Here is a 14,902-nt window from a genome sequence, read left to right as displayed (position 1 = left end):
GCAGGGCTCAATCTCATGGACTGTGAGATCATGACCTGAGCTGAAGTCGGACGCTTAGCTTAGCCAACTGAGCCACCCAGGTGCCCCCAAGAACCTTCTTTACCTGTAGAGCAGGCATCCCAATAACAACAGCATTCACTCATGTGTCCAATTGGCTGATCACAAAGACTGGGCATCTAGCCTTGAATTTCAGCTCTGAATTTATAGGGAAGGTTTTTATTTTAGTTTTAAACTTTTATTTAAAGTTTATTTACTTAGTTTGAGAGAGAGAGGGAGAGAATGAGTGGGGGAGGGGCAGAGAGGGAGAGAGGGAATCCCAAGCAGACTCCGTGCTGATGCAGGGCCCAGTCCCACGAACCACGAGATCAGGACCTGAGCTGAAATCCAGTCAGACACTTAACTGACTGAGGCACCCAGTGCTCCACTCCCCTTTTCTAAAGTTTATTCATTTTGAGAGAGAGAGAAGGAAGGGCAGAAAGAGGAAGAGAGAGAATCCTAAGCAGGTTCTTCACTGTCAGCCCAGAGCCCGATGCGGAGCTTGAACTCACAAACCTTGAGATCATGACCTGAGCTGAGATCAAGAGTCAGAAGCTCAACCCGCTGAGTCACCCAGGTGCCCCTATAGGGGAGGTTTTTAAAATAAATCTGTCTTATTTGCCTTATCTGTAAAATTGTAATAGTGCCTTTCTCAGCATTGGTGTGAAAATTAAATGAGAAATGCATGTAAATGAATGGGTTCAGTGCCTTGAATATAATGAGTGCTAATAGTAATAATTAGTTTAAAATACACCGTGATTAGTTAAAAGGAGTATTCTGGGTAATCAGTAACCTTTATGGAAGACTTGGTTTTTCTTGTTAAGGAAGCCCTGTGTGGGGAAAGGGCGTAAGACCAAAGAAAGGGACAAGAGAAATGAAAGTAAAGGAGGAAAGACGAGACAAGCCCACAGAAGTTTAAATGGTGCCAGCTGCAGAATTGTAAGGGTTACAAACGTGAGCAGCCATTGAGCTGCCTGGCACTGGGTCAGCGCAGTCAGTCGGAGGGAGCCGGAGAACGCAGAGGTTCCGTGCGCTTGCAAAGCCCCAGGCTCTTGTGTTTCTGCTGTTTTAATCTTTTTTAAATCACTGTTAACAACCATCACACTGAAATGTTTTCTTAAAATTATTAAAAGGGCATCACACTTGGAGACTATGTTTGGGGAGCGGTGGCTGTGCCGTTGTCCTTGGGAGCAGACTGTTGAGTAGTAGAGAAGAAAGAAGGAAGAAAAGACGGAATATCTCTGAAGGCCTGGGAGACAAACCGTTATCCTGAAGACGTCACTATGCCATCCTGAAATTTCCCCGCAGGTAAATTTGGTCATCTTAAGGGGCATCAGTCTACATAGAGCACTTGAGTGACAGCATGAGATCATATTTAATACACACACTTGTGCTTAGGGTTTCCCTTTTAAGAGAACGAAAAGAATATATGGTTCCTATTAGAAGAGATTTCCATCAAAAACAATTTTAAGAGTTGAATGTTACTCTTTGGAACTATTTAGAAAAGGTGTGTTCATCAAGGACCCTAGATGGCCTGGTCTTTGGCACTCCTGCTGGTGGTTTTTTCAGTGATTGGTGTTATTCTGGATACACCAGTAACACTGGATGGTTGAAGCAACAGGGCTGATATGCCTGTAGCGTAAGGTGAATTCTCATTGGTAGACTTGTTACTTTGTATGACTTTCCTTTTGTGAATTTTGTTTTGGTGTTTATAGTAATGAGATGTTTCTTATTAAGGCTTAATTTTGGTTTTAAAGGAAATATCTTCATTCTGTGACAATAGTCGTTTTCATCTGTTGACATTGCTTTTGAAAGTGACAACCATATACTTAGGGAATAACATTATTACCAAATATCAGAGTGTCAGAATGTGTAAGCGTGTAACATACATGGAATTGTATTAGGATTTTAGTAGTTTTGTATATTTGCGGAATTACTGCATTTGTTGCTTTTTTTTTTTTAAGTTTATTTATTTTGAGAGAGAGCGCACACATGTGCACGAGTGGGGAAGGGGCAGAGAGAGAAGGAGAGAGAGGATCCCAGGCAGGCCCCACATTGTCAGTGCAGAGCCCGATGCGGGGCTTGAACTCACAGATCATGAAATCATCCCTGAGCCGAGATCAAGAGTCAGATGCTTAACCCACTGAACTACCCAGGCACCCCTGCATTTTAGAATTAGAAGGAACCTTCTGATTATTGGTCAGCTTCATCTTTACACAGATGATGAGGAGACTGAGACTAATAGCAGTTAACTAATCTGCTCCAAGTCATGGACCACATTTCTAGCAGATTTCAGGAAGGATGGAGTCTGATGTCGGTGGCTCTTCTCGTGGTTGATGCAGGATGTTTTCATTTACTCTTAGGTGGTGGGGAGTTTGGATTGTGTCTTTGTGGATGATGTCACAGTTGAGCTGGCTCTTGGAAGGTGACCTTTGTTTGGGAGGAGCCCTGGGTGGCGGGGACGTTATCTTAAACAGGGTGAACAGCAGGAGCTATAACATCAACGTAGAGATTCTTTTCTCCCTTTCCTAAGCAAGGTTACCTGTGTTCTGTTTCTTAGTTTGCTTCCTTGATTTGATGGAGCTCATTCTTCTAATAACTTCCTGAGAAAGGAGATGGGGGAGGTGTGTTTTTTAATGACCTCGTGGGAAACCATGTATGTTTCACGTACTCTGACTTCCAGTCTGGCTGCATACACAATTCTGGGTGACGAGTTTAGTCAGGATGGAATGGGTGCTGCTGCAGTGACAGATGAACTCTGGGGTTCGCGTGTGTAAATACAGGCTGCTGCTTACTTTCCCCGCGTCCACACTGGGCCTGGGGCTCCTCTGCCGTTTTCCTTTGGACCCAGTCTGCTTTCGCCTGCAGTTCCCCGTTGATCACCCATGGCTCTGAGGCACCACAGCAGATGCAAAGGGGAGCCGATGGGTCACATGCTGCACTGAAATGTTTGGCCCAGAAGTGACACATGTCACTTTTCTCATACATTTACCAGAACCAGTCACATGGCCCTGCAAGGGTGCTGAGAAGTGTGGAGGTGCGCAAGAAGTCACTGGCTGTAAATGTGCGCCGTACTGAAAATAAATGTTCCCTGGGAATTTTGAAGACATTGCACCACCAGCTTCCAGTGTTACTGAGTTAGTTGCTGTTTCCCAATCGTTTGTATGTATTTTTTTTCCTCTTTTTTGGGGGAACTTTTGGTACCTTCTTATTATCTCCTCTCCTTCTAAATTTTAAAATTTCATTACGGTGTGCCTGATTATATTGTCTTTTCTTCTTTGGCTGTACAGAGCATCGCATGGATCCTTTCAGTCTGTAAGCTTGTGTTGTTCGGTTATGGGAAAATTTTTTAAATTTCTTTTATGATTTCTTCCCTTTCGTTTCCTTCTCTTGACTGAAGCTCTTCTTCGTCAGATGTTGGACTTCCAGGATCGGTATATTGATTTTCTTAGTTTTTGCCTCAATTTTTTAAACCAGAATAAAAATGACAACAGCAAACATAGATCTTTGGGCCTTCCTTAATTGTTAGTAGTTTGTAAAAAAATTCTCAAAGGGTCTAATCTACTGGACACTAACCAGTGAGGCCTTACTTTGTCATAGGCAGTGAACACAGTGAAATTGTGTAGGGAACTTACAGAGGTTTTAACTTTTTAATGTATACTTTAAATGTATAAATGTATACCTTAAAAATTTAATCTGTATATGCCTATAGACAGTGATGAACGGGTGTAGAGGTGTGCTACTTTTTTTAAAGATTTTATTTTTAAGTAATCCGTAACCCAACGTGGGGCTCGAACTCACGACCCGACCCCAAGATGAAGAGTTGTATGCTCCATCCAGGCACCCCGAGTGTGCTACTTAAAAAATTTCTAAATACTAAAATCTGAACTACAAAATTAAAGAAGAGTGAATTTGCTTCATTAATCAGTTCTTAGGCGCCAGTTCGTTAGCATTTTAAATGATTGAATTTATGAACATTTTCATATTCAACTTAATAGAAATATGTTTGACACAGTTAAAAAGATGCTTTGAAATGCTCATGGAAGATTTGTTCCCTGCAGGTTAAATTTCTAAGTCTCTGCATATTTTTACTTCCATTGAATCAGGTATTTTTAGGGGTGGATGTGCTTTAGAGGTCAGCCTCTTTATGTCACGTGGGAAAACAGACTCCGGGAGGAGATTCACTCAGTGTCACACAGCAGACTGGTTCTAGTGCTGCCCTCTAGTTTTGTGTCAATAGCCTCTAAAGTGGGAGTGTATTGGGGCGCCCGGGTGGCTCAGTCGGTCAAGGGTTCGACTTTGGCTCAGGTCGCGATCTCGCGGTTCGTGGGGTCGAGTTCCGCGTCGGGCTCTGTGCTCACCGCTCGGAGCCTGGAGCCTGGAGCCTGCTTCGGATTCTGTGTCTCCTCTCTCTGCCCCTCCCCCACTTGTGTGCTCACTCGTGCGCGCTCTCTCTCTCTAAAAAATAAATGTAAAGTGGGAGTGTATCACTTGAAAATTTACTAGAGCTTCTTAACTCACTAAATTTGAAATTATATGGCAACTTTAGGTCCATTTTTCTTAACTTTGTTACCTTTAAATTTCTTTACCTTTGCAACCATGTAAATATTCGTGTTACTTTTTAAAATGAAGCTCATTGTGTAAGATCTAGAGGCCCCAAAAGAAGTCAAAGCAGTTCTTGTAACGACTTTTCATTTATCTTTATTTACACATAATCGTGAAGAACTCACGAGTAGGAAATCTCACCCTGTGCTCAAGCCGGCAAGTTAGCCTTGATGGGTGCTGCCGCAGGACATGATGCTCCTGGGTCAGAGATACAGGACTTCATTACGCAGGTGCGGCACTGTCAGCCTTCGCGCCAAGTCCCCACGCACCAGGGCTGTGTTGGGAAGGGAATGTCGGGGCAGAGGAGAAAGCAGGAGATGAGTTGGGTGGCAGTTAAGTAACGTGGACAAGATGCACTAGTAGCGTGGAGCAGTGTGGCGGTAACAGGTGCTCGGACTCTGCATACATTTTGAAAGTAGCTGAGACACGACCCTGGATGGGTGTGTGAGGAGAGCCCCGGGTGGTTGTGGACGTTTTCATCTGAGCGGCGGAAGAATGGAGTCACCGCAGACCAGAGAGGGAAAGGCTGCAAGCAGAGCAGATCTGGGGCTGGGACCGGAAAGAGCCAGAGTGTATTTTGGAACATGTTACCTTGGATATCCCTGAGTCAGTGAATGGCAATGTCGAGGAGGGAGCTGCCTGAAACCAGGCTGAATAAAGATGCAGATTGGGGAGTGGAGGACACAGCGGTGGTGTTTCGGGCGTGAGGCTGAGCGACGTCACTGTGGGGCGTGAGTGAAGAGATTGGAGGCACAGTGGTCTGAGTAGGACTGATGAGAGCATCTCAGGTCGGGACTGAGGACGGGGGCTGGCTTGGCAGTGGGGACGTCATGGGTGGCGGTGACCGGAGCAGCTTCCGTGTGACGTGCTAGAGGTCTCTGGTGTGGCTAGAAGGGAAGATGGGAGAAAGGGAATAGTAGGCCTCGTGTGCCTGTTTTCCTCGTGCGCCTGTTTTGTGGCGAAGGGGATTAAAGAGATGGGACCACAGCTGGCGGAGAAAGGAGGGTCAGGACAAGTTTGTTTGCACAGGCATATGGGAAATGTCGTTTTAGGAGCGATCCGGTAGAGCGGGGACATGGTTGGGAGGTGAGCGAGGTCTGGTACACGGCGGGGGGGGCGGGCTTAGAGAGGTGTGTGGGTCGGTAAAGTAACAGGATGGTTCTGTCCGATTTTCTCCTCACGTCCTCAGTCTTCTCAGTGAAGCAGGAAGCTGGGCCATCGGCTGAGACTAAAGATGGAGGAGTAAGCGTTAAAGGTGTGAGGAAAGATGTGGGTTGGTCGGTGGGGGGCCGAGTAGAAATGTGGTGGGATTTCCAGGCGGCATTAAGGCGCCACCTGGGGGGTTCACGGTCAGGACTGTGCAGTGGGGCCAGGCAGAGTGGCTTCGTGTTTCTCAGGCCACATTTCCCTGTCAGGCGTGGTGTGGGCGGAGCTGCATGTCGCCAGTGCCGCCTCTGGCCAGGAGAGCGTTTCAGAGTGAGCGTGGGGAAGGGAGTTGAGGGTATGTGCCGCGAGGGACTGTGATTTAGCGGGGAATGTAAACCGAGCAAGGAGTCAAGAGGGCCATTGAAACGCTGGTGGGTTTATTGCTCATTCAGAGTTCGCAGTCTATACTAAGTCTGTGTTAATTAACTCTGCAAAACTTAGATTGAGTATTTCAGGCCAGACCCTGTATGCACTCATCACAATTAAATGTCAGATTGGTAGAAACTTGTTTTCGGTGGGGTGAGGAGAAAGAGAAGGCTGCCTAGGTTCTAATGAAAGAAAAACAATATAATATTCTTACCTGTTGATTTATGTTTTTGTACAGTCATGGCCAAACTGAAAGCCAAGAAAAGGCCTTGCATTTTACTCACCATACCCTTTAAAAAAGTAAGAACGAACAAACTCACAGACCTTATTCTTTAAAAAAAATTTTTTTGTTGTTTTTTTATTTTTGAGAGAGACAAAGAGTGTGAGCAGGGGAGGGTCAGAGAGAGGGAGACACAGAATCCGAAGCAGGCTCCAGGCTCCGAGCTGTCGGCACAGAGCCCGACGCGGGGCTCGAACCCACGGACCGCGAGATCACAACCTGAGCCAAAGTCGGATGCCCAACGGACTGAGCCACCCAGGCGCCCCAAGACCTTATTCTTTTAAAAACTCAATATTCGTCATAGAATATTTTGAAAATAAAGTATTGAAAACAGTGTTTACAGAGCATTCTGTGGTCCAGATGGCACTTCTGCTGTATTTCTTTCTGGTCTGCTGTTCCCCCCTATTCTTTCTACATAATCGAGACCACACTGTACATATGATTTTGTTTCCTGTGTTTTTGCACTTAACAAACGAACAATATGAACTTCTCCCTCATGTTATTTATAACCCTGTATAAATTCAATGTTATTGGTTCCCTAAAGTTCCATTGTGTAGATGTGCTAGAATTTTGTTTACAGTTCTCACACTGTTGGAAATTAGAATGTTTCTGATTCTTAAAATTTATTTTTTATCATATATAATAATGCAGGAGATATTGTTATGCTTTGGTTTTATGTTATTTCTAGAAGAGTTATAAAAATGGCATTATGGTGTCAAAGAGGATGAATACTTTTTTTGAAGTTTATTCTGAGAGAGAGAGAGAGTGGGAGCGAGCAGGGGAGGGGGGGAGAGAGAGAGAGGAAGAGAGAGTCCCATGCAGGCTCCGCGCTGTCAGCACAGAGCCCAATGGCGGGTCTCGAACTCACGAAACTGAGAGATCATGACCTGAGCCAAAATCAAGAGTCGGACACTTAACTGACTGAGCCACCCAGGCACCCCCAAAGAAGATAAATATTTTTAAGAGTTGCATAAACCAAGTTTTTTTTTTTTTACAACTATATTAAGACATTTTCAAGTGATAAATATCACATTTAGAAAAACATTTGCCGATATGAGTTGTGAAAAGTCATTACTATTTTAATTTGCATTTCATTGATTCTTATCAGGGTCAGTATTTTTTTGTGCACATGTTGAGCCGGTTGGTTGTCCGTGTGGAAAAACGCAAATTAATCCTTTCTATAAATCAATACTAGATTAATCAAGGATGTACACGTGAAAAGCAAAACTTCAGTACTTTTATAAGAAATACAGAAAGAGTGTATGATTTCAGTACTGGAAGGATTTCTTAAGACAACAAAAGGGGCACATGATGAAAGAAGCCAGACCCAGGCAACTGAAGTAAAATGAGGCACTTCCTCATGGTGCCACAAAAAGAAGAAAGTCACGATACAAGTTACTGTGCAGCTGTAGGAAAAAGAAGGTAGACGGTTCATATGAACTGATGCGGACTGATTTCTAGGTGTCTGAAATGTACCTGCTGTGTCTTAAATCTTTTTGTTCTGTGTATTTAATCCCTCATTTAATCGTTTTCCTCACAGTAAAGAAAACAGAAAAATGTTTGAACGTCACACCATTTTGTATTCCCACCAGTGTGGTTCCAGTTTCTCTACATATTTGCTTACAATGTGTGTGGTATCACTGTGGCTTTAATTTACGTTTTCTTAATGACCAGTAACATTAAGCACCTCTTCATGTGCTTATTAGCCATTTGTATGTCTTTGATCTGATCCTGTCTTCTGTTCATTTAAATTTTTTTTTTTAAGGTTTATTCATTTTTGAGAGATGGAGAGTGACAGAGCACAAGTGGAGGAGGGACAGAGAGAGGGAGACACCGAATCCGAAGCAGGCTCCAGGCTCTGAGCTGTTGGGGCCCAAACTCACAGAGCTGAGAGCATGAGATCATGACCTGAGCCGAAGTCAGACGCTTCACTGACTGAGCCACCCAGGTGCCCCTCTTCCGTCCATTTAAAGCATCGGGTTATTTGTCTTATTCAGTTAAAGAGTTCTTTATCTGGGTGCACGTGCTTTATCAGATATATGATACACAAATGTGTTTTCCTGGTCTGTGACTTGCTCTCTCTTGATGTGTTTTGGAGCGTAAAAGTTTGTAATTTGAACGAAGTCCTGAAGTTGAGTAGCTTTCATGAAGTAGGTTTCTCGGTTGCATGCTGTTCGACCAGCACGATGGAGAGAGGATTTATCAACCTTCTCGTTCTGTCATGCTGAGAGAATACTTGCTTGACTCCCGTTTCCAGATGAGGAAACTGAAGCGCCGATGTCCCGGTCATTAGGAAATGCTGGCTGTGATTTGAACTCAGACACTGTGGCCCTGCGATCCGTGCTCTGTGTCGATAGGCACCCATCCCTGGTGTTGTGCTAATACAGTCAGAAAAGGTGGACGTTTCTAGATGATGCACCCTGTGTCAGCGCTTGTCTGTTACTTGGCCCCTTCCCTGTGACTTTGGGCAAATTGTTAAACTTCGTAAGGGTTGGCTTGCCCTTCTATAAAATGGACGTGAAGATAGTACCTTGCAGATAGCACTCTTGTGAGGATTCACGAAGACTAATGTGCATCTTTAGGACGAAGTCACCTCCGTATGGGCGGCAGATGTGCTGGTATTGCTAACGGAAGTCCTTTGGGAGCAGAGGTGCGGAGAGTGGTGGCGGGACTGGCTCCTCTCCTTCCCGGTGTCCCCTGGACGCAGATGGACATAACTTCCGCTGCATTGCTTCCCTCAGTCTTCTGCAGATGTCTGTTTGCTTACCTTCTGGACTAGAATCCAAGGGTCCTGGAGGGGAAGGACTTCATCTTTCATCCCCGTGTTTTTACTAGGGCTGGAGGCTAATCTCCTTAGACTTTTCAAGCAGGTGCCGTGTTCTGTGAGTGTCAAGACAAGGATGTCACCTGGAGTGATCAATGAGGCAGAAGAGGGAGGCACAGAGATGGGCGTAAGTTAAGGGAACTTAGAGAAATCCTCGTGAACGATCAGAAGCTGAGAAGCACTTGCTGTATGGGGTGAACCCCAGGGGGGCACGGCTCTCAGGGGTCTGGGATTGGGGCTGGATGAGGTATCCATTCCTGGTATCTGTAGGGAGCAGAGCCACTGGAAGGGCCCCGTGGTGAATAGGGAAGCAAATAGTCTGAAATGTGAGAGTGAGGTACACGGAATGACACAGGGCGTGAAAGGGAGGAATTTGCATCATAAGATTAGCAGCTAGGGAGAATGGAGAAAGGTTTGGGAAGATTTAGGGAAAGATGGATAAGGAAAACTGTGAGACCTTTGACCCTGAGGGCATCAGAGTCCTGCTTTTCTTGCTAAGAGGTTACTGAAACACACAAGTACATATTCTTTTCCCTAGACAGACTATTGTCTGTTAATTTAAATTTTGTAAGAGAGAAAGGGAGAGAATTCTAAGGCTGCACCCTCAATGCAGAGCCCCATGTGGGGCTTGAACCCATGAACTGTGATATCATGACCTGAGCTAAAATCAAGAGCTGGCTACTTAACTGACTTAGCCACCCAGGTGCCCCCAATTTTTTTTTTTTTTTTTTTTTTTTTTTTTAGAGCAAGCAAATGGGGGAGAAGGGCAGAGGGGAAAGAGGGAGAGAGAACATCTTAAGCATGTTCCATGCTGAGCATGAGCCCAACGTGGGGCCGGATCCCACAATCCTGGGATCATAACCTGAGCCAAAATCAAGAGTCGGACACTCAGCCGAGCCCCCCAGGAGCCCCCAGGTGGCCTGTTTTCTCAGTGTGCAGCGTGGTGGTGGTGGTGGTGGTTTTGTAGCAAAGTGAAATGCGCTTACTGGGCTCAGAAAGATCTAATGCAGGGTTCCCCTACTGTCTGAAAGCAGAGCATTCCTGTGAAACCGTTTGTAAGCCAAAATGGTGCAAACTGAAGAAGCAGGTATCATTAATTTATATGGAAAATGTTTTGAGCATTTCCAGACCCCAAAAATAACCTTTTGCTTCTCTGTTACCTTAGAACACATCTTGCAGACAGATGCACAATATAAATCGAGATAAAGCACACGTGCTCGCACAGTTCACAGCTCTGGCAGCTGGATGCTGAGATGCTGAGTGTGTTTCCCGGGGTTCCCGGGGTTCCCGGGGAAGGATCTGGGTGGCTCCACTCCTACCACCTCTGTACCGGCCCGCTGCAGAACACACACCGAATGCTAGTTTTGCTTTTCGCCTTTTCCGCAAAAGCAGAAATCCTCTCTGGATTTCTTCCAGTCGGCAAAAGCAGGTACTGATGTAGGTCTTTTCGTGAAAGCAGCATGGCCCAAGGCACAGTTTGAAAGCGGACGATACCTGGGTAGAAAACGGCGGTCTCTTGGCCTTCCTGACCCTGTCCCTGGTCACTAGAGGTGTAATCATCGATATGTGGATGTTCTCTGAGAGATTCAGTCCATGTACGTAGGCATATAAACACGTACACACTGGGACATGCACGTTAGCGTTTCACTTTGCAGCTTGCCCTCCACCAGCCGTGTATCTCAGGCCTCTTTGTTTATCTGCATCATACTCCATCGTACTGGTGGGTTATAACTTACTAAACCAGTCCACTGATTTTTGATGTATATTATTCTTGTTACCTGATCTCTAGGCCAACTAACTCCGCATTTTTGCCAAAATAAATTATTCCGTAAATGTCTGCATAGTGATTAAATGGGCTCATTCTGTAGAATCCGTTCTGTGATCTTAGGCATGTCCTTTAATCTCTGCCTCAGCTTCCCCATCCATAGAGTGGGTTTATTACTGTTTTTACTACTACTCTTAGCTGCAAACACCTATGTGGCCTGATATGTGCTAGGTGCTGTTGTAAGGACACATTTAAACCTCACGGCATCTAACTTGAGTGGAAGACACTGTTATTTCTGAGATCACACACTGTTAAGCGGTGGAGCCAGGAAGTATGTGAGTCGCTCGTTCAGGTTCCACAGGAGGGCTTTCCACTCTGTGACACTGCTTCCTGCACGGTACTGGGATTACAGGGTTACAAGGGTTAAATGGGATGCACTATATTCTGAAGGCTTAAACCAAAGCCTGGCATGTATCAGGCCAACATGTGGTCTGTAGTTACCAGTACTGGGTACATGATCAAGTAATGCTAGCTTTTGAAAAGATTTAATGCTGTAGGGAACATCAGTTTCCATATGTCCTTGTTTTGACATCAGTGTATATTGAAGACGCAAATTCCTAATCACGTAATTACTTGGTTAAAGCATATGTGAATTTAAAATTTGATAAACATTTTCAAATAATTCTCCACAAATTGTGCCAATTTAAACTTCAACAATAAGTAAGTGCTCAGTTTTTCATACCCTTGCCAACATTGTTACTGATGTACCTTTTTTCAGACTCAGCGGTAAAAGATATTACCTCATTTTTTAAAAATTTCCTATTCAGTGGCTTTAAAAGAAAAATGTTTATTTACTTACTTTTGAGAGAGAGAGCATGAGTGGTTAAGGGGCAGAGAGGGAGAGAGAGAATACCAAGTAGGCTCCACACTGTTAGTGCAGAGCCCAATGCGGGGCTTGATCCCACGAACCGTGAGGTCATGACCAGAGCTGAAATCAAGAATTAAATGCTTAACTGACTGAGCCACGCAGGTGCCCATCTTTCAGTGGATTTTTAAAGTTGAGATTGAGTGTACCTACAGTTAAAGTCTGTGGAGTTTAACAAGTGTAGTCAGTTATGTAACCACAGCAATCGAGATACGGAATAGTTCCCAGGACCCCAGATTTCTTTAATTTCTTTGTTAGGAATGAAGGGAGGCTCCTCTAGGATGGTGATGGGTCACTTGAATTTGTTTTCTTTCCCTCTCCCTCCCCCTCTTCCCCCTCCCTCTCCCCTCTTCCCCCTCCCTCTCCCCTCCCTCTTCATAGCTTTTGTTTTCTTGCCATTCTTACTTTCTTCTGTTATTCTTTTTTTGTGAACTGTTCTTTTGTATATTATGCCCATTTGCTTATAGGATTATGTGCCTTTCTCATACTGATTTCTAAGAGCACAGTCTGAGTTACAGAAATTAGTTCTTTGTCATGTGTTTGCAGTTTTCCTCCAGTTTATCTTTTGGCTTTAATTATGCCATTCTTTCGGCTGTCCAGAAATTTATAAATTTTGCATTGTTAGATTGTCAATCTTTTCCTCTACGGTTTCAAGGTTTTATGTTGCGTGTAGAAAGGCTTTCTGCAGTGCTGAGATTTTCAAAAAGAGTTTTCTCCAACTTTTGTATTATTTTTATTTGTATATTTGATCCTTCTGCACAGTATTTTTGTATCAGAAAATAAATGCCTTGCTTTGTCCACCACTTCCAAATGGTTATCCAACCTGTTTGTCATCATTTCTTGGATAATCTGTCTTCCCCCAATAGTGTCACATGTTTTCTTGGCCACATGCTCTTTTCATCTGTGTCTTGGCCTATTTCTTGGCTTTCTAGTCTTTTTTTCCCTCCCAGTGGTAAGCTATCTCATTCTCCCTCAGTTGTTCCTTTAGATTTTTTTCTTAATCTTTTCATTGTTCATATGTCCAAGTTTATTTCAGTGTCATTTTGTCTGGTTTCTTGCAAAAATATCATTGATGTTTCTTGATCTTGAGTTAATGTTTTGACAGGATTTAATTGTTTTTACCTACGAACAAGGTGTGTCTATGTATTTGAGTCTCTTGTGATCCTCTGAGGAGTTTTAAAGTTTTTCATGTAGTTCTGGACATTGTTTAAAAATTAATTTAATCTTTTTTGAAACTATTATAAATAGAATCTAGTCTTTTATTATGTTGGCTTACTAGCTTTTTAAAAGTAAATATTTACTAGTGGTTTTTACATCGTAAATTGTGTAAGCAGTTGGTGGAGTGAGGTTTTTTTTTCCTCTTTGCTCTGCTCTTGGCTGTTCAGCCACATGTGTTGTATTCTAGGTGTTCAGTCATGCCATCTGTAAATAATGCCAACTTGTCTCCTCCTTTCCAATATTTATACTTCCTTCTTACCCTTATCTAATTAATTAGGTAATATGTTGGAAATAATGCTAAGTAACACTTGATAATTGGCATCCTTGTTGTTGGCTTTCAGTGTTTCTTTGTTACTCATGTGAATCTTAGTTTTGTTATATAGAGCGTGTTAAATGTCCATCTACTTCTGTTTGAAGGAGTGTTTTTGAGGGGGTTCGGGTTGATGTCATTTTTTTCTGATCCATTTTGTGATTTATAGCTGTGGTCATATGATTTTGCTCCTTTGCTCTATGGTAAATTATAAATTCGTAAGTTCTCAGCTGTGCTGGCAGTCCTGAGATGTGCCTTACCTAGTTGAATCCTTTCCCTCGACACCCCGTTTTTTGCTGATATTTGAGATTTGTTTTTCAGGGATGCCTGGGGGGCTCAGTTGGTTAAGCATGTGACTCTTGATCTCACCTCAGGTCATGATCTCACAGTTCGTGGGATCAAGCCCCAGGTTGGGCTCTGCACTGACAGTGCTGAGCCTGCTTGGGATTTTCTCTCCCCCTGTCTGCCTGCCCCCTCTATCCGAATAAATAAATTAAAAAAAAAAGTTTTATATATCAGCATTCATCAGTGAGATCAGTGGGTGTTTCTGGTTTTGTTTTTTGCTTTTTTTTTAATGTGTTATCTTTGTCCAGTGGTGATATTAATGTTCTTTGGCTTCAGAAATAAATTTGGGAGGTTTCTTTTTCTATGTCCTGACGTAGTTTAGTGAGTATTTAATGTCTCTATTGACTTGTGCCTTTTTCTCCCTGAAGAAAGAGAGGGCCTTAGTAGTTCTTTGAGAACTTTCTCAAGTTCTTTGACGGCTTTTAGCCTCTTTTGGATTCCTGTCTCTTCTAGTGCAAATTTTGGTAATATATATGTTTTGCCACAAAATTAGCCATTTTATCTGAGTTTCCAGTTTTTATTGAGTTTTCAAAGTACTCTTAACATATCTTGATTTCTCACAGATCTGTAGTTACTACTGTCTTCATTTTAATATTCATATAAATGTGGTTTTCCCTTTTCCTTGACTATGGCAGCCAGTTTTTCACCAACTTTTTGTTGTTTAAAAAAATTTTTTTTTCAACGTTTATTTATTTTTGGGACAGAGAGAGACAGAGCATGAACGGGGGAGGGGCAGAGAGAGAGGGAGACACAGAATCGGAAACAGGCTCCAGGCTCTGAGCCATCAGCCCAGAGCCCGACGCGGGGCTCGAACTCACGGACCGCGAGATCATGACCTGGCTGAAGTCGGACGCTTAACCGACTGCGCCACCCAGGCGCCCCCCTTTTTTTTTTTTTTTAATTTTTTTTTTAACTTTTTGTTGTTTAATCAAAGAATCAACTCTTGTTTACTACTACTTTTTATTTTCTATTTCATTAATTTGCGTTTTCTTTTTTTTTTTTTTTTTGTGGCTCAGACTGCT

The 14,902-nt window shown here is 43.4% G+C and overlaps 1 protein-coding gene across 7 annotated transcripts in view; it reads left to right on the top strand.

Annotated features, from left to right (window-relative positions):
- Nucleotides 1–603: 603 nt before the first annotated feature.
- Nucleotides 604–14,902, top strand: part of SOCS6 (suppressor of cytokine signaling 6) — a 102,361-nt gene continuing 88,062 nt past the window's right edge. For 2 of the 7 annotated variants that reach the window (XR_005791494.1, XR_005791495.1), the window contains exon 1: nucleotides 624–1,344. The gene's annotated coding sequence lies outside the window, so the exon portion shown is untranslated. Of the gene's footprint in view, nucleotides 1,345–4,774; nucleotides 4,872–8,258; nucleotides 8,308–14,902 lie in introns of those variants that run through there. The other 5 variants (XR_005791496.1, XR_005791493.1, XR_005791492.1 and 2 more) reach the window with 5 other exon arrangements.

This window comes from Herpailurus yagouaroundi, unplaced genomic scaffold, assembly GCF_014898765.1.
Source record: "Herpailurus yagouaroundi ecotype Mexico unplaced genomic scaffold, PumYag 142, whole genome shotgun sequence".
Taxonomy (NCBI): domain Eukaryota; kingdom Metazoa; phylum Chordata; class Mammalia; order Carnivora; family Felidae; genus Herpailurus; species Herpailurus yagouaroundi.
This window is presented reverse-complemented; position numbering and strand designations above follow the sequence as displayed.